Source organism: Pinus tabuliformis, chromosome 1_2 (assembly GCF_031772625.1).
Source record: "Pinus tabuliformis cultivar Carrire ecotype Pingquan chromosome 1_2, CPIR1, whole genome shotgun sequence".
In the NCBI taxonomy this organism is placed as follows: domain Eukaryota; kingdom Viridiplantae; phylum Streptophyta; class Pinopsida; order Pinales; family Pinaceae; genus Pinus; species Pinus tabuliformis.
The window spans coordinates 1,271,285,978-1,271,307,057 of NC_142298.1; positions in this window are offsets into that span (position 1 = coordinate 1,271,285,978).

Genomic DNA, 21,080 nt, shown 5'->3' on the forward strand with positions numbered 1-21,080 from the left:
CGCCGGTACGCAGGCACAGAAGAGCTACAGGTGTGAAGGTACGCAGGCACAGAAGGGTTGCAGGTGCGTACATACGCAGGCACAGAAGGGTTGCAGGTGCGTACATACGTAGGTAGTTCAATAGAATCAGAGCGAGGTACGCAGGCTAGCAGTTGAGCAGGGTGCGTACGGTACGCAGGCTAGCAGTTGAGCAGGGTGCGTACTGTAAGCAGGCAAGCAGTTGAGCAGGGTGAGTACAGTAAGCAGGCCAGCAGTTGAGCAGGGTGCTTACATAAGCAGGCAAGCAGTTGAGCAGGGTGCTTACTTCTCTTAAAATCCTTGTTTATCATTGTTGTGTTCTGGGTTTGGTCCTATTATTGTTGATCTGGTTACTACAGTTGATTGGGTGATTCTCTTATACTTGATGATCATTTGATGCTTATGGATCCAGTTTGAAAATTTATGAAAAGTGGTCCTTGTAAGAAAAGAAGTAGGGGGTTGTAGCTCCCTTCCAGGAGAGACTGGAAAACGAGAGAGTGAGTTGTAGCTCTCTGCAGGTTGCAGCCTGCGTACTGGTAAAGGACTGCACCAGTACAAAACCATTGTAAAAGGAGTTTCTAATTTGAAAGAAGATAGAGACATATTGCAGCAGGTGGTTTTCACCCACATTTGGTTTCCACCTTACATCTTGTGTTCTTTGGTGTGACTATCTGCTTTCTTTTGTTCATGCTCATTATTTTATGGTACTGACATGCAAAAATAATTCAAAGAACAAATAAAGAAGATTTATTAAAAGAATTAGATAATACTGATTCACCCCCCCTCTTAGTATTATTTCCAACAATTGGTATTAGAGCAGGTCCTTCATAGAAGCTTGATCGCTTGAAGGTAGATCGTTCATCATGAGCAACTACGAGAGAGAAGCATCAATCAGGCCACCGGTTTTTGATGGGACAAACTTCAATTATTGGAAGGTAAGAGTTACTGCCTATCTTCATTCTCTTGGTACAAAAGTTTGGGACATCGTAGAGATAGGCTATGCTTTTCCTTCAGCTACTCCTACAGATGCAGCCGAGAAAAAGAAGTACGAAACAAATGCGAAAGCAGTCAGTACTCTATTAGGATGTATATCTCAATCAGAATTCATGAAGGTAATGCACTATAAATCCGCAAAAGAGATATGGGACAAAATTGTCACGAGCTATGAAGGAGATGAACAGGTAAAGCGTGCTAAACTTCAAACTCTCAGAATTCAGTATGAGACTCTCAAAATGTATAATGATGAAAGTGTGGCTAACTATTTTCTTCGGGTAGATGAAGTTGTTAACTGTATGAAAAATTTGGGTGAAGAAATAAAAGAGGCTATTGTGGTTGAAAAGGTTCTAAGATCATTGTCCCCCAAGTTTGAATCTAAAGTATCTGCAATAGAAGGAAAGGAAAATCTACGAATTCTTACTATGTCTCAGCTACATGGAATTCTAACTGCTTATGAAATGAGAAAGGGAGGTCCATCAGACAGAAGAGAAGCTGCTTTCAAGGCATCAGGCAAAGGAGATTATTATGAAGCGAGCCACGTCCCAAAAGAAGAGGAAGAAGAATCAAATCTTGTCAGAAATCTTCAAAGGGGTTCTGGAAGGTTCAAAGGTAAGTTACCTTTTAAATGCTTTGCTTGTGGAAGAGTAGGTCATTATGCTGCAAAATGTCCTTATAAGGATAAAGGAAAGGAACCTGCTAGATGGAACAAGAAACAGAATGCAAATAAGAAAAGCTACTACACTCATGAAGATAGTGATGGTCTATCAAACAGTGATGAAGATGAACAAGGTAATGAATATAAGTTGTTAATGGCATTTGAAGATGATGATTATATGGATGCTATAGATGTGGATAACCTTTATGATGAAATTACTAGACTCAAGAGATGTATAGAAGAAAAGAACATGATCATTGATACTCTACAATTTCAAATTGATGAAAAGGAAAAACATCTTGAAAAATTAGAAGGTGAAATTGTTGGTCTTAGAAAAGAGATTGAGAAAACAAAAGCTATTAATCTCAAGTTTGTCAAAGGATCTGAAACTTTGGATGAGATTATCAATGTGCAGTGGTCTCCACTAAACAAGACAGGTCTGGGCTATAATGGAGAAACTTCTCAAGCATCCACCTCAAAAAGTTATCTTGATGCAGCAAGAAGAAATGAGCAAAAGCACAATGAAGATCATCAGGTAAAGCATGGACGAATTACAAACAAAAACTATCAGGGGCAATCCATCTTAAGAGTGAACAAAAGCTACAACCAGCCACAGGTAAAATCTTCTCGATTTCGTTCAAGAATAGATGACAATAGAAATTACAATCAATTGGCTGGTAGATTCAATAACCGCAGAAGTTTCTTCAATGGACAATGCTTTTCTTGCCATAACTTTGGTCACAAAGCAGCTCAATGTGTTGCATATAAAACGATCATGACTAGGGAAGCTCAAAAACAAAGAAGTATGACGGGGATTACAAAAAGGACCTATAACAACTTTTCGGTTCTTGAAAATGAAGTTGAATGTTCTATTTGCAATAACTTTGGTCATGAAGACTCTGAATGCAGGAGCAGGTTTCAGCAGAAAAAGGAACAAGCCTCAAGCACCAAAACATGGAGAATAAAGGAACCTCAAACAGAAAGATGTGGGATAGAATTTTATGCAGAGGGACAGGAAAATCTATGGTACATTGACAGTGGATGTTCGAAGCATATGACAGGTGATAAAGAAAAACTTGAGTCTTATTCTACTCTAGAAAAGGGAAAGAAAGTCTCTTTTGGAAATGATACTCCTGCAACTATAAAAGGAAAAGGCATTGCTCAGTTAAAAGAAAAGGTCAAGGCTGGAAATGTTTTGTATGTTGATGGATTGAAGCATAATCTTCTAAGTGTCAGCCAGATGTGTGATCAAAGAACCGAGGTTATATTCAGATCAAATGGATGTCTTGTTCGTGATCTTGATACAGGTAAAACAGTGATCAAAGGCAAAAGAACTCCAAATAATCTGTACATATTTGAAGAAGGACAACAACAATGCTATCTGAGCAAGAATGATGAGCACTGGTTATGGCATCGGAGGTTGGGACATCTAAGCTTTTCACAAATAAGGAAAGCATGCAAATATCAGGCAGTTCGCGATCTTCCAGATATCAAAATTCCTGACAACACCATATGCAAATCATGTCAGTTTGGAAAACAAACCAGAACTAACTTTCCAGAGAAAGAAGGATAAGCTAGCATGCCTCTTGAGCTAGTACATACAGATACATGCGGTCCTTTCAGGAAAAGAACACCTCGAGGAGAAGAATACTTGATATTATTCATTGACGATTTCTCTAGGTTTGTCTGGTTAGGACTTATGAAGCACAAAGATGAAGCATTCGAAAAATTCAAATCCTTCAAAGCCTTGGTTGAAAATGAATCAGGTCACAAAATTAAGTGCCTCAGATCTGACAGAGGTGGGGAATTTACTTCAAATGAATTTTTCGATTTCTGTGAAGAACATGGGATAAGAAGAGAATTCTCTACAGCAAGAACTCCTCAGCAAAATGGAGTTGTGGAAAGAATGAACAAAACAATCCAACAAATGGCTCGTGCTATGCTTGATGAGTCAGGAACTCCCGCAACTTTCTGGGGTGAAGCTGCACATGCTGCAGTTGTTATTCTCAACAAAACAAATGTCTGGGTGAACAACACTCAAACTCCTCATGAGCTCTGGAGTGGTAGGACTCCTTCGGTAAAGCACTTCAAAATCTTTGGGAGAAAATGCTATATCAAGAATACTGATGAGCAGCTTGGCAAACTTGAACCTAGAGTAGATGAAGGCATTCTTCTTGGTTACTCTCCACACAGCAAAGCATACAAATGCTACAATAAAAGAATTGGCAGAATTGTTGAGAGCATTGATGTAGTGGTTGATGAAAAGGGATACATTCCTAAGCAAGTACATCGTGAAGACATCGAAGAAGATGAAGGCTACCCCCAACGACAGAATGATGAAGAAGAAGAACCTCAAGAAGAACCTCAATAAGAACCTGAGGAGCAAACAAGAATAGAAGAAAAGACTCCATCCAGATATGTTCAGAAGAACCATCTAGAATCTCAGATTATGGGGCAGAAAGAAGCAGGTGTACAAACAAGAAGAACAGTTGCAGAAGCTTCAAGCTATTTGGCATTATTCTCCTCTACTGAACCACAAAATGTGAAAGAGGCATGCAAAGATGAATGTTGGGTGAAAGCAATGGATGAAGAACTTGAGCAGATCGAAAAGAACAACACTTGGGAGCTGGTTCCTAGACCAAAAGATAAGAATGTTATCGGGACAAAATGGGTCTTCAAAAACAAATTGAATGAAAATGGAGAAGTAATTAGAAACAAAGCCAGACTTGTTTGTAAAGGGTATGCGCAACAAGAAGGAATAGACTTTGAAGAAACCTTTGCTCCTGTTGCAAGACTTGAGGCCATCCGAATGTTCCTTTCTCTCTCAAGTTTTCAAAACTTCAAAGTATTTCAAATGGACGTAAAATCAGCCTTTCTGAATGGAGACTTGGAAGAAGAAGTGTACATTGAACAGCCAGATGGGTTCATTCTTGGAAATGATCCAAATCTTGTATGCAGATTGAAAAAGGCTCTCTATGGTCTCAAACAAGCTCCAAGGGCTTGGTACTACCGTTTGGACAAATATCTTCATCAACAAGGCTTTTCAAAATTATCGGCAGATAGCAATCTTTATATAAAAGTTGAAAATGACAAATTGCTAATACTTGTTGTGTATGTAGATGAAATTATTTTTGGGAGCAATGAAGAAGCTATGAGTCAAAACTTTGCCTTGGTCATGCAGAAAGAATTTGAAATGTCCTTGCTAGGAGAACTGACATATTTCCTTGGTTTGCAAATCCAACAAAATGAAGGAGGAATCTTTTTATCTCAAACCAAGTATCTCAAATAGATTTTGAAGAAATATGGTATGGAAGATGCAAAACCAGTATGTACACCCATGGTCACAGGATGTAGCCTCAGTACAAATGATGAATCTGCAGCAGTACATCAACCAACTTACAGATCTATGATTGGAAGTTTACTTTATTTGACAGGTACCCGCCCAGACATCATGCATGCAGTTGGAATAGTTGGAAGATTTCAGGCAAATCCGAAGGAGACTCATCTTCAGGCAGTGAAGAGAATCTTCAAATATCTTCAAGGGACTCAAAATTATGGCTTATGGTATCCTAGAGATACAGATCTTACACTTCATGCTTATACAGATGCAGATTGTGTCGGAAGCGTGGATGACAGGAAAAGCACAAGTGGTGGTGCGTTCTTTATGGGTTCCAAACTGGTATCTTGGTTCAGCAAGAAACAGAGTTCGGTCGGTTGCCTTGTCTACAGCTGAAGCGGAATATGTTGCTGTTGCATCTTGTTGCACCCAACTCCTTTGGATGATGCAGACTTTGCAGGATTTTCAAATCACTTGTACACCACCAATCCCCATCTTATGTGATAACACAAGTGCAATCAGCATCTCAAAGAATCCTGTTATGCATTCAAAAACCAAGCACATACCAATCAAGTATCATTTTCTCCGGGAACAAGTGCTTGAACAGAAGGTCAAGTTGGAGTATGTTCCTTCTAAGGAACAAGTTTATGATATTCTCACCAAACCATTGCCCAGGGACACTTTTGAATACCTCAGGCAAAAGCTGGGGGTTGTTGATGCATCATCTTATTGCTGAACCTCTTCTGATTGATGGTACAGGTTCAGGGGGAGCATATAATGCATTGTTGGCATTATGGAGGATGTGCAGAAGGAGATCTTGGAAGTAGCTGCAATATGTCTCTATCTCTTTCATGGTGGATTATGGTTCTTCGTTGCAGATCTGGTTCATATTCAGGGGGAGCATGTTCTTAGGGGGAGCATAACCCTTTGCCCTTGATGTCAAAGGGGGAGAATGAAGCTGAAGCTTTGAGGTTTCCATCAAGTCCAAAGGGGGAGATTGTTGGCATTATGGCTAAAGTGTTGTCCTTGATGGCAACCCATTCAGGTGATAGATCACAGTACTTCAAGTCAGCAGCAGAGATTGATGAGCAGCTATCAAATATTGAAGAAAATAAGGGGTACGCAGGTACACCTTACATAAGGTGCGTACACGCAGGTCGGAGTTACATAGAGTGCGTACATACCCGCAGGTCAGCCGTTCAGGAGGTACGTACCCCCAGTGCACACATTTCAAGGCAAAGAAATTCACATGTGGGGTTTTCTTATGTTTTACTCTTGGTATTTAGCCGACGGTATTGGGTTATTATGGTGTCGGCTCGTGGTATTGATCCATGTTTTAAGGAAGAGCTTTCCTATATAAAGCAAAGGATATCATTTGGCTTGAGCATGTTTTTGGTTGAATATCTTATGAGGGATAGATCTGGTCTAGATCTAAAGAAGGCAAATCTACTGATGGACCGAGATCTCTTCGGCGCATGTTCAGATCTGTAGATCTGACTGTCTGGGTTATTTTTGAAGTCTTGAAATCATCTATGCCCGAAGGTATGCAGGTACAGTGAACGAAAAGTGCGTACATACGCAGGAACGAAGAGTTTCAGGTGCGCTGGTATGCAGGCACAGAAGAGATGCAGGTGCGCCGGTACGCAGGCACAAAAGAGCTGCAGGTGCGTCGGTACGCAGGCATAGAAGAGCTGCAGGTGCGCCGGTACGCAGGCACAGAAGAGCTACAGGTGCGGAGGTACGCAGGAATAGAAGGGTTGCAGGTGCGTACATACGCAGGCACAGAAGGGTTGCAGGTGCTTACATACGCAGGCAGTTCAATAGACTCAGAGCGAGGTACACAGGCTAGCAGTTGTTCAGGGTGCGTACGGTACGCAGGCTAGCAGTTGAGCAGGGTGCGTACTGTAAGCAGGCAAGCAATTGAGCAGGGTGAGTACAGTAAGCAGGCCAACAGTTGAGCAGGGTGCTTACGTAAGCAGGCAAGCAGTTGAGCAGGGTGCTTACTTCTCTTAAAATCCTTGTTTATCATTGTTGTGTTCTGGGTTTGGTCCTATTATTGTTGATCTGGTTACTACAGTTGATTGGGTGATTCTCTTATACTTGATGATCATTTTATGCTTATGGATCCAGTTTGAAAATTTATGAAAAGTGGTCCTTGTAAGAAAAGAAGTAGGGGGTTGTAGCTCCCTTCCAGGAGAGACTGGAAAACGAGAGAGTGAGTTGTAGCTCTCTGCAGGTTGCAGCCTGCATACTGGTAAAGGAATGCACCAGTAAAAAACCATTGTAAAAGGAGTTTCTAATTTGAAAGAAGATAGAGACATATTGCAGCAGGTGGTTTTCACCCACATTGGGTTTCACCTTACATCTTGTGTTCTTTGGTGTGACTATCTGTTTTGTTCATGCTCATTATTTTATGGTACTGACATGCAAAAATAATTCAAAGAATAAATAAAGAAGATTTATTAAAAGAATTAGATAATACTGATTCACCCCCCCTCTCAGTATTATTTCCAACATGTTCACTGTGTCTCAGGCAAGGCATTGTTTTTCAACATTCATACGATTTCTGCTATCCCTTTTAAGTGTAGCATCTAGCGACTCAAACACTGATGAGTAATAGTTTAATGCTTCCATAGACTGGGGGATGAAAGGTGTATTATTAGTGTTAACCTCTTGTTTTATGATCAGAAAGTAGAATGTCATGCTTGGAGGCCTTTTTTAACATATTGTTATTCGGTAACCATAAACTGCTATTCACAAAAACCAGGTATCATAATTTCTTTAATTTCAACTTGTTTCTCTTATTGGGGACAATGAGATGTACTGTCTTGCAATCTCTCTCACATGCAAATGAGCTAGCAGGTTTTCTTGAAATACAATTAAGAAACTGCTGCAAAATTAGCAAATTAACTCCATAAGATTCCCCCACAAGACAATGTTGTTGCTTGCCCCTTGTCATAGTTAGTTGCTTGGAGTCCACAAAATACTCCCACCTCCTTTAAGAATTCAATTCATCTCCAATCATTCGCTACTTCTGTGGGGAAGGGTGCATTCTTCTTGTTACCTCTCAAATTGTATGTAATGATAAGAGCCCTAATCCACAATGTACAACTTCAAGGAACTGTTAGGATGGTCACCACCTTCAACTCAACAACCTATCCTCTTCACTTTAGGCTGGCTCTCCTTTGGCTCAAGGGGATATACCTAATACTATTAATAAGACAAAGAAATGAGGCACAAGGTGAAGTTGAGAGAAGCCTTAGTAAAATAGAGTTTTGGAGTTTTTAGGGTTTTAGAATAAGTGATGAAAGGAGAATCAAATGGCTTATGATGTCAAGAAGAAACTCTTCGGAGAAGTGGCTTATTTCCTTCAAGGATTAGGGGTTTGAGACTAGAGTCTAGAACCAAAAGGAAAGAGTGATCCCTCACTCAATGAAGAATAAAAATGAATATCAAGGTCTACAAGAAGGGAACTTTCAATGGAAAACCTTCACCAACAAGATCAAATATGATTTGATAAATGTACTTAATACTTATTACTAGGGAACCAAAGGAAAAACATAGGAAGGTGCCAAATAATCACCAAATCAACAAAGGAATAATGCAGAAGAAAAACCCTAAAACATCTCCCTTCCAAGTGGTAACTTACCCCCTAAATGGATTGATCTTGAAGTCTTGTAGAAGACGAGCATTTCATCATTAATCTGTATGAACCAAAATTCAAATAATAACCAAGAAAGAGAAGCTTCAAGAATTGAAAACAATCATCCACAAAAAAAGAATCCCTTACACCATAAATGCTCCAAGAAAGATATGTCAATTAAGTTCCAAGGAGTGAGAGCTACAAAAATCCAACCATGAGTGAAATTGAGGAAGTGCATCTCTTTACACATGAGATTTACCTCCTCATCAACAAACACATCATTGACAATAAAACCAAATAAAATGCTCAAGCGAACTTATTTTTGTTACACTACTGCTCAAGTGAACTTATTCATTTTCCTACCCTACTGTAGCATGTACAAAATGCAGCTACTAGGTCAAGTCAGTGATCCGATGCAGCCACCTTAACATCTTGGAAGCACAATGCCCCTTCCCTCAGTGCTTAGTCATCATGGAAAACAGGGAGACATCAAACTATGAATGGTTACAAGTTGGAATCTCTGTCAATGCCTCTCTGGGAATGAATTTGGATGCCTGCCAATGAAGTATGTCATGAAGGGGCTGTAACTTTGGACATGTTCTGCTACATGATATATCTACCCATCCCTGCAAAGGACTGTTATAATTGTTGTCAAACCATAAGGTGTTTTCTTGGCTCTTGAGCATCTCTTCCGAGAAAACAATATCCCCCTTTACTGCATGTTTTTGGATTCTGGTTTTAAGACTATATGAAAAAGTACAAGACTGTTGTATTTTTGAGTCTTGCACAGATTCAGCAGTTTGCATGTCAAGGCCATACTATCAGTTCTGCACTCTTCTGTTCCCTCTGGACACAAATCACTGTTCTTTTGCAAGGCATTCCTGGAACAAATTTCAACAATGTGGTGATCCATATGACCAATTGGTGTGTTCTTCTGCCTTACAAGAGAATCAATTTTATTTTCTAAAGTATGCCAAAGAATGGCACCAATGTCATTCTCAGTGCATCTTCAAGCATGTATTCTTGAGTAGGGCATTGATACATCCTCGAAGGACTATCCCCAAAAACTATCTGAAAAATGAATACAACATTTACTATAATAGCTACAAGTTGATACTTTCCAGGAATGGTTATTACCTTGCTCAATCTACCACATACATCTTTTTTATTGTCATTTTCTATCATGGTGTATACATTTTTTTCAACAATTTTGAAGTGTGCCCTGCCTTCAATGCAATGTTGGTTCCAGGAAGGAATATAATCACTGTCGAACTACCATGACTGCCATTTAATGATATCAGGCCTGTTTCTTCAAAATCTAGCAAGCTCTCACAAGGCAAAGGCCAGACATTAATAGAACAATGAGGTGCATTTCCATTGTCACCTCAGCAATCCTCCTTCTGCTTTTTAGTGGAATTATACCACACAGGAGGCTTCCCAATTTTCACCTAAATGATATTCTAAGTTATATGGATCAAGGTGATATATCAGATGAATCAAAGCTAAGTAAAGGTACTTTCAATGGACAAGGGCACAATTGTCTATGTGTAGGAGCAGTGTACCATATACAAAGCCCTAGAGAGGTACTTGTGACCTAGGGTTACATCGTGTAGATCAACAAAGGGATGCCTAGGTATACAAATACCAAGAAAAGGTTTGCAAATAAGAAAAGGCAAACCTTCGATTTAAGACCCAAGTTGAAGCCTTAGCCAAAGTTAGGATTTAGCTAGGGCACAAATTGCCTAGGGTAGACTGTTGGGGAAAATTCAAGCATGAAGAGAGCTAGATTTTGAGTGCCAAGGATCAATCAAGTTTAACTCAAGCTACTAAAGCCTCAATGTCTATCCAATAGGAGACCCTTGTTGAATTTGACCCTATGCCCTAGCCCTAGCGGCCTGCTTTAAAGGACTTCAAAAAATAGAAGAGGAGATAAGATGAAAGTTTTTATGATTTTTGATCACCAAAAGGATTCCTAGTGCCTTTTCCTACCTGGGTGATGTAGTCTATAGGGCTAAATTTAAGATAAATTAAATTTATGCTTGGAGTAAGAGGCAAAACCCTAGTTTTCACTTGATAAACCCTAGCTATCTTTTTAATGGTGGGGGGGGGGGAATTAAATAAATGAAAGCTCTCTAGGAGGTCCTTTATGGTATTCAAGGTTTAGCATGCAATAATCAAGCAAGATTTCCATATAAGATATGCGTGTAGAGATGGAATAAGAAAAACCATAGCATAATTTTATCACATGAAAAACAATAAAAATCTGCAATTACACTTAAATTCTTCCAAGAAATAGCCTTCTTTCAATCCCAAAAAGACACCTCCAAGACACAAATCATTCACCAATAGCAATGGGTCCAAAAGGATCACATCTCCACAAGTAGCGAGTTGCACCTAGGCTAAGTAGAGCTTTATAAAAGAGGTTGAAATCCACAAGTGATGATGATAAACAAGGGAGTGATCCTCTATTTATATGAGGTCAATCACTTCCATTAGTTTTCATAAAAGCCTTATAAGAAACTTAATTCTGAGTGGGCTTGAAGTAAATGGGCTACCAAGCCAACTCAATAGTTCAATACAAAAAAATAAGCCACTAATGCTCGCATGCATGGGTTGAAACTCTTCCCAAGCATGATGTTATGCCCTTTTAGGGGTAATAAAGCTCCAAAAATACAAAACAAGGGCTAGATGCATCTCCAACCATCATAATCAATCATGAATTGAGGTTGAGTCATCAAATCAAGCCTTAAAACATCTCCCTTTATTTTCCTCCCTTCCTATGGATTATAATTGATAATCTAATATTTTTTAACTTCATTTGATTCTCTGAAGTTGATTCCCTTCCTCCATTTTCATTAAAATCATCATGTTATAAGGCAAAAGGGCATACCTTTATATGAAATTTTGCCAGCAAAGAGTCCAAAATTAAATTTTGGACAATTAAATTTTCATGCAACTAAGCAACATTGGTTTTTAACAATACTCTTGGTTCAACATTTTTTGACAATGGTCTTGGTTCAGTACTTTCTTACGAGCATAGCCCTCTCCATTCCTTCAAGCAAGAGTGGTCTCCTTGGAAAAACAATAAATCTGACCATTTCAATTTTTTCATAATGTAATACCTTGTACCGGATATCTTTGGTTTATGCCTTCTAAAATCTTGGATACCTCATCAATTTTTCCCTTAGAGGAACACTGTTTTACAGAGTCAAAAAGTTAGTTTCACAACCTCTTCTAATTATTTTGCCTTCTAATTGTAATGATTTTTCCACTTCACTGGTCTGAAATAGAGCAGACATTACTTCTTTGTATACTTTAACATGTACAGAGGATTTACAATCTATCACTTCTTCAAGAACTTTTTATGCCTCAATTTTTTTTCCTACCTTCCCAAGATGATGCATGCCATAGATAAAACTTGCATGACTTGGAACAACACGTTTCCTAAGCATTTTGTTCAGTATCTGGGCAGCCGCTTGAACTTTCTTTGATTTGCAGTAAGCTTTGATGAGTGAATAGTACAGAGGATCCTCCTACAACATGGCATAGAGAAAAATATGCTTAACAGAAGTAGTCATTCACATCAATAACAGGAAAGCCATCCTGATGTGTTTCCAACAAAACATTATCTTGTGATACCCTACACACCACCATATTGGGTAAAAATGTAAAACTAGCATGTGTACCCCCAATGCCAACATTTTTTTCAAGAAGTTCCAAACCATAGCAGACAAGACTCTAGATACTAAAATGACAAGAAAAGTTTACAAAACTTTGAGAATTGTCAAGCCTGTTTCAGACTCTCAGATATCTAGTGGGCTATGCCTGTCCATGAATGCACGTGAGAGACCAATAATATACAAGAAGGCAATGAAACAATCACAAAATCACCTACACTCAAAATTCCATTCTGGAAAGAAGGAAAAGACTCAATAAGGATACCAAGGGGTGCAAAATTCTAGATGTGAGGAATAGCAGTTACTGAGGAATACGGTTCACTATTCTTACTGTTACAGTTAATGCATTTACCAGATTGACTCAAGGTCTATTTCCTAGTGTCATGGAACACTGTGTTTTGATGATGGCTTTTGGTCTTGTTCCCATGGAACTGTAGTTGCATCTGGCTTAATCAATATGAAAGGGCTGCCCTGTGCGCAATTAGGAAGAAGTTTCCTTTCTTTCTCCTCTGGGTTATGTTTCAAAATCATAACCATCAGCTATCGGCATGTTGAAGGGATCACACACCTTTCAAGCAGAGCCCATTTTTCTGCAGGATTGTCCATAGGCATTGTTGCAGGTAACACCCCTTCATACAGAAGCTAGTTTTCCACAGAAGAATGGTGGTTGTTCAATGACTCAGGGCCTCTCTGTGCAGTCACAAGTAGTATCAACATTATAACATATCCTTCAGAATTCAAGTATATCTTCTTACTGGAAAGCAAAACAACCTCACTTCAGAAACAAAAAACAGTGTAGATTAGGGTGAAATTTGTGATCTATGATCTTCCTGATATATGTCATTCCCTTTCTAATCTTGATGACATTTTATAGGTCTGTATGAGCAGAAAGAATTCTCTCAGTGCTTAATCATTCTGAATTTTTATGGCTTCTCATGTTGGTCCCCATGTGAGTATCAGTTAATACTGCTGTCAAATTGTATAAAACAGATAGACAGGAGGACTGAACACAGAAGGTCTACATAAACCAGTTTTGCAGTGCTTCCTTTTGCTATTCATAAACAACTTGCACTGTGGGAATGTACTACCTGCAAGGTTGCGTTGTTTGTTTCATGAAAGGTTGGCTGCTAAATGGCATTGGGAGCCCAGTTGTTTACTTTCCAAGTTAGTCATTCCTATCAGATTTAATTTGGCTAAATATCGTAAGTTAACACCCCATCTTTTGTGTCATATGAAGTTGAAGTTGAATCTTTAGAGTAACAATATTCTCCAAGCTTGTTTCTTTTGTTCAGCAAAATAAATTTCTAAGTTTATTGTTCTTTGTGTCACTGGCCCATAGTAAGGTTGCTTATTTAAATAATTTATTCAAATTATCATTTCTGTTATTAAACAAAAAATATTGTATAGCCCAGAATTGGGCCCACTGGAGTTCATTCCCTTGTTAGGTCAACATAAAACCTTTGTTGCATAGATCAAAAGAACCCAAAGAACCCAACCTAAAGAACCTGAAGAACCCAAGAACCCAAGCACACGAAGAACCCGAAGAACCCGAAGAACCGAAGAACCGAAGAACCCGAAGAACCCAAGAACCCAAGAACCCAAGAACCCGTTAAAGGAAAAGAACCCAAATTTTTTTTTTGAAGAACCCGGTTCTTCATGGAAGAATCCGGTTCTTCTGGGTTCGTCTGGGAAGAACCCGTACCCGAATCCGGTACTTGGGTGCGGGAACCCGGGACGGGTTCGAGAACCCTACCCTCGGGTGCGGGTACCCATGCAACACAGATTTTCATGGATATAACTTAATATAACTTTCTTATGTAGAAAACATGGCTTATCTTAGGCTTAACCATGCATATAAAATACCACCTATCATCTTCATTGAAAAACGAATGGTGTCTTTGTTCATAAATATCAGTGATTAATCATAGGAATGGCTATTATTCTCTATCAAACAAAATCAAGGACTAAGTAATGAAGATCTTGGTCGACAACAAAACTTATGATTATTAACTTCACATTAAAATTCACTTCATCTATGCCACCTTCAAGGAAATCTTTGTTATCCATCACCATATTGATGTTGTGACTTGGTCCTTGAAAAACATTCAGCATGTTTGATTCATGGAAACCTTCAAGTTAGACAGTATATGTCATGCTAACTTGCAAGAGATTGGTGTGAGGTACATTGAGGCTTGCAGGGCCTGCCCTGCAGTTTGCCCTCATGAAAGCATAGAAGTAGATTATAACCAGTTTCTTAGGAAACCATGAATCCTTTCTAGCCTTGACATCTCCGTGACCAACAAGATATACAACTCCTGATAATTCAGAACACTTCCATAGTTCCAAATGTACATCACAAGAAGGAAGAAGGTGGAAAAAACCATTTATCCAACCATTTTCCCCCACTTTCATCAAAACTGTAGAAAAATAAATTAGCTCAGTTGATCCAAATAGAACAGGAAATCCAATCGCAAGGAATATATTTTTTGCCCATATAAGAACCATGACAAGAGTCACTAGGCTTGTAGTCACCATAATCATCTCTACCTTCGCAATGCCATATGCATTTGATATCTCGACCGTGCTCTTAAAACAATCACATACCAAGACACACATTATCATTAGAACCGAGTTGATGACAAGAATGTAGATCTGACCCATGAACCGTCGGGATGTGTGAATTATTTTCAATCTGGGAAAGCATCCTAGGGCCATGGACATTTTAATAGATGAAATTGTTGTTGAGATCATTGCCTGGCTTGCAATCATGGCAACAACACTAGCTATCACGAAGACTGGCCAGATAAAACCATCTGGAATTGAAGCAGAGAATACGTTCTCCACCACAGAGGGATGCTTCATAAGATATGCAACTTGATCCATGTAAGCCAATAGTAGGCATGGGAATACTACACATGTGAAGGCTATCTGGATGGATCTTACTGAGAAGTGACCCAAATCAGCAAACATAGCTTCAGCTGCTATTATGCATAACATGCAACCTCCTAGGGACATCCATGCTTTGATAGTGTTCCTCTTGAACAAGTAATAGATATAAACAGGATTGAATGCCCTTAAAATTGTCATGTCATGTTAAATAATATTGTAAAGTAAAATAGAACCAATAGATAAAAACCATATCATGAGTGCCAAAGAAAATGTCATGCCTACTTTGCTTGTACCAAACTGTTTTATGCTGAACAAGATCACCATGAATATGATTGAGACAATGACCACTGTGTCTTCCGTAAAGCTAGATATTTCATCTTGCATGCCACTAACAACAGACATGACTGATATTGCAGGTGTAAGTATGCCATCCCCAATTACCATGGAAGTACCCATGAGAAACAAGAGTAGCAGTAGGGTCTTCAATTTTGTACTTCTCTAAAGGCTTTCTTTGATTCTTAATCATCTTTCCAGTTTCGGGGTGGGAAACTTGAGCTTGAAACTGGAATTTTTTTCATCTGATGGTTGCTGGTTGGGGAGCAGATTGACCTTCGCATATGTGCAAATCAAAGAGTACAAGGAAAATGTCCCCCCTTCACCATTGTCATTGGCTTTGAGCATAATGAACACTTATTTAGCCAAAGGGATGAGGGCTACTGTGTACATCACTAAAGCTAATGCACCCAAAACATCTTCCTCTCCTTTGGTACGAGCTTGGATGAATACACTAGTGAAAACATACAAGGAGTTGGTACCCATATCTCCATAGACCACTCCAAGTGTTTGGAATTCCAAGTCGAGCGTCCATCCTAATGAAAGGTACTTATCATGGCCCTTATGAACACCGGGCACGTCCATGGCCTCCACATCAAAGGAATCCACTCACTTGGTCTTCAGAACGAGTCCACGCCTAATTTTGTGTCATGTATGATCATCGTCAACAAACCACCTTGGGGATTACCCTTCGATTTCACTGCCATCAACCGACCTGGACTCTGATGACAACAAAGACATTGAGCCCTCACTGATCCCATCCCTGTCTTTCTCATCCTAGACATTGATATGATAATGGGGTTGACAATGACAAGAATGATACACAAAAGAGAAATCAATAAAAACTTAGGAGAATCCCCACAACTGTTTATAAAAAAAGCACAAGTTTATCATCCAAAGAAGCAATTTCTGCATTCAAAGACCACAATCCTCAATCTCATAATTTTATCATCCATAGAAACAACTCCTGCATTCAAATCCCATAATCCAGAAAAAGAAAGAGCTCAATCTCTTCGACCCACATCGTAACATCGTATCCCACATCCAGATTTCCATTGAAATCTTGAAAATCCTCATACCCAAATGATTTTTTGCAGTGACTTCTATGAATACATTACCATCCTTCGATCAGAGCGTTTTTGTTAAAGAAGAAACATATTATATATCTTCAAGGAGAAACATATAATGGTAATGCAAAGTTCTAAAAGGTATGTGATCCTTAGGCTTATTGGAGAGTATATAAAAAATTTCACACCTTTTTATGAGATATGGGAGGAAAACATGTTAAAGATTTTTAATAAATATAAAATTTCCAAAATGATGCTAGTTACGTGTGATTCTTTTTTCATTGTTTGTGATTATGAAAAATGAAACTCAATGTTTTTTCATTAGTGCACACATATTTCATTATATAATTGCATATAGAAAAATCATTCCAGAGCCGATAACAATAAAAGTGAAGAATTTATGGTCCAACGTTATATTTAAGGGAGATGTTTAAGGATGATGTTTGAATTTTGTTTTTCATTTTAAGACATTTGGAGCAAATATTAGGAAGGACTTTGAGAGAGGATTGTCCTTGATTTTCGAAAATGGAGTTGTTCCTTTCCAGCCATATGCCCCAAGTGACCATCAAAGGGAGAGCTCATAAGTTTTTTGGATGTTTTCTTTATAGCCATTTTTTTACACATATCCATAGAGTCCCCATGCCATTGATGTGAATTACTTGTTCGGTTTTTTTTAACCAAAATTTTTAACCAAACAAGAAAAATTTTAAAAATGCCTCAAGATCAAAGACTGAAACAAAGACCTATTGACATACCTTTTAAAGTATGGAAAGAACTTGTAAAATCATATGAGAAGTTGGATGCACAAAGAAAAGTCGGCAATGAGAGCATTCAGGTATTGAATTTTTCATTAAACATTATTTAGAATGTATTAATACTTATAAGTATCTTAGACATGTATTTGTGTGAAAATAAATTGAATTGGTTTATGTTTAAGGACAAGGCATCCAAGGCGAGGTTAACCAAGACAAAAGTCACTCATCATAGTGGCCAGAAAGGTTTAAAAGCACTGATAACAACCTTTTTAAGTATATTAAACATGTGATATTTTTTTAATAAATTTTGTACTAGAAGAAAGTCATTGTTATCTAATTTCTCCCTATTTACTGATTGATAGGAACTAAAATATGGAAGACCTCCAAATCATTTGGAAAAGGAGGTGCTGCAGCAAAAGAGATGGGTTGAATGGATGGACTCTATGGTATGTAATCTTAGTTGGATTTCCAATATACTTTTAAACCATATTTTCATTTTATTTTTTAGTACTATTAGATATTATATCTTACCTCATTTTATGGTTAACATTGTATAACAAAAACATGCGTTGTGTTATGTAATTAATACTAACATGTAATATTGATTTTTTTTGTCAGAATGCTATAGGTAATGATTGCCAAGACGATGATCCAAATTATGTTCAACATATATCAGGAGATGATGAGGATGAGGATGAGGATGATGGTGGTGAAGGAGGAGATGATGATGATAGTTGCGGTGTTGGTGATGATGTGGATCAGAGTAATGAGGATGGTCAAGATGATCATGAGGATGATCTTGGTGGTGGTAGCTAGGCATGCACATGCATTGTTTTTTATGAAGAAATTATTGTGTAGAATGACATTGTTATGTTTAGATGGGTGTTGTGAATTTACCCTATATCAATGAGACATTTTGATTTTGTAATCATACGATGAGTTTGATTTATGTATGTTGTTAATTTATCGTAGAATAACGATATTCATGAAATATTTTGATTTGTTAATCATATTTGAATTTTACTTGTTTTGATTAAAAATAATACTGATTTTATTAGTATTATGTTGCTATTTTATACATGTTTTGAAATTTTTTAATGACACATTGTTATTTTTTTGGATGGATGTTGTCAATTTCTCTTAAATTTCTTTACAAATGATTTTGAATTGTGATATCTGCTTTAATGATATTTAGAAACTATCATATATTTCACTATGAATCTATAAAGGGGGTCATATATGTAAAGAAAAATATACTCTATATAAGAAGTCAAATGTGGATGTAACCATGGATGCAAAATTGAAAGTAAAATTGGGTGTTAAACTAGGAATTAATACAAAATGCAAACAATTGACATACAAAGTGTTTTAAATTAGAAGTGAAAAATTGTGCAATAGTTGACACAAAGAAGGGAACAAAACATGGCATACAAAAGGATATCAAATTGGGCAAAAACAAGGACACATAAATGGGCACCAAATTAGATGCAAAAAAAGACAACAACTAGATGTAAAATAAGATGCAAAGTTGAGCGTTAAAAAGAAGCAAAAAACGTTGCAAATTAATATGCCAAATGATGATGCAAATAATGGTGTAAATTTGGGATGCAAACTTGGGTGCAAAAAAGGAAAAAAAAAAGATGTAAGAAAAGACATAAAACAAGATGCAAAATGGGGCTGAAAAAAGGTGAAACTAAGGATGCCATATTGGATGTAAAAAATGATTCCTAATCACATGCAAATTTAGGCTCGAACTCAGACACAAAATTATATGCAAATGTGGACACAAAATGAGGCAAAAAAAGATGCAAATTTGGATGGTGAAAACGATGTAAAACTAGACACCAAAAAAATGCAAAATTGGATGAAAAAGTCGGTGTAAATAATGGTGCAACATTGGACACAAGTAGACACAAAAAAATGGTGCAAAAAGGGGCATAAAATAGCTTAAAATTGGATGCAAAACTTGGTGCAAAAACAAATACAAAAGTAGACGTAAAAAATGGCTCTAAATTGAATGTACCATTAGACACAAAATAAGATGCAAAGGTGGACACAACACATGACTCAACATAAGATGCAAATATAAATGCAAATTTGGATGCTCAAAATGATGTAACATTAGATGCAAGAGATGGTGTTAAAAATGATGCAAAATTGGATGAAACAAATGATGCAAAATATGGTGCAAAATGAGATGGGAAAAATGGAGACAAATCAAACGTAAATGTGGATGTAAAAAATGGTCCAAAAAAAGATGCAAAAATGGGCACAAAAATGGATGCAAAATTTGGTGCTAAATCAAATTCAACACATGGTGCAAAGATAGGCACCAAAGCTGGTGCAAAAATAGAAGCAAAAACTAGTGTAAGACTAGATACAAAACCTGGCGTAAGACTAGATGCAAAAACTGACACAAAATGGATGCATAAAAAGACGTTAAATTGGATTCAAAGTACAGTGTAAACTTGATGCAAATGATGGTGCAAAAATGGAAGCAAAGAATGACACAAAATAGGAAGCAAAAGAGAATGAAAAATAGATGCAAAAAATGACACAAAACTAGAAGCAAAACCTGTCATAAAATAAGATGCAAATCTTGGTTCAAAATTTGACGCAAAAAATGATGCATAGTTTGGTGTAAAAAATGATGCAAAATCTAGCGTGAAAAAGGATGCAAAATCAGGTGCAAAAAAAGGATGCTTTAAAAATTGTACAATAGAGCCAGATTTAGCGCCAGGTTGCTCATCACAATTACAAAAAAAATGCACTAAAATCTGGCGCTAAATCTGGCGCAAATCGCTGGTTTTGTTGTAGTGAAAGACCACTCAACTATTATGAGAAAAGAATTCAATATAGCTAAACCACTTCGTATAAAAAGTTAGACGAAACAGTTGTGAAAAATATATTGCATAATTGGCTACTCATACATCAAGCATAAATAAATAGTTGTCACCGTACAAAAGTGCCAAATGATAACTCAGGCAATCATGCATCAATATATAAACAACTGAACATGAATATCACTTTGACACAAATGCAGAAATAGTTAAGAGATAGAAATACCATTTATAACTAGTTCTACTCATGAGCTTCAAGAGATAATGATTTATCTCTTCTTAATCCAACAACCATTAAGAGTACAGAAGTGCAACATCAGTAGCAGATATTAAATGCAGATATCGATAAATCCTGTTCCATTCATTCATCAAAACCTCCTTGGAGGGTGCAAAGGTGCATGTTCTGAGGACAAGTTTTTGATAAATTTCTGGACCCTTCTCTAAATGCATGAGAAGGGTTTAAATACTACTAACTAAATCTAAAAATAAATTATTACAAAAATGTAGGATACGGTTTAAATGACCATCCTTTTTCTAGGAAAAAAATAAAGAAAAATTAATACTAATATTGAATCTAAAGTTAACAACTAACTATTTCCGTATATCATCCTTGAAATCACAAGCATTCAACATTTGCTTAAGAAGAGTCGACTGGCCGACTTCAAACTTCAACTATCCTGTGAAAATGGAATCAGCAAGAGCTGGCGCCATCTTCTCGGAAGAATTGATGATGCATTTGAGAGTCATACACTCGCTGTGTGGTTTTACTAAATACGCCCAGTAAGAATCCCAATTCAACTTAGTTAATCTTTTGATTGATTCTAACTTTTCTTGAGCCTTCTGTCTCTAGCCTATTTGCAATTGTTGTGC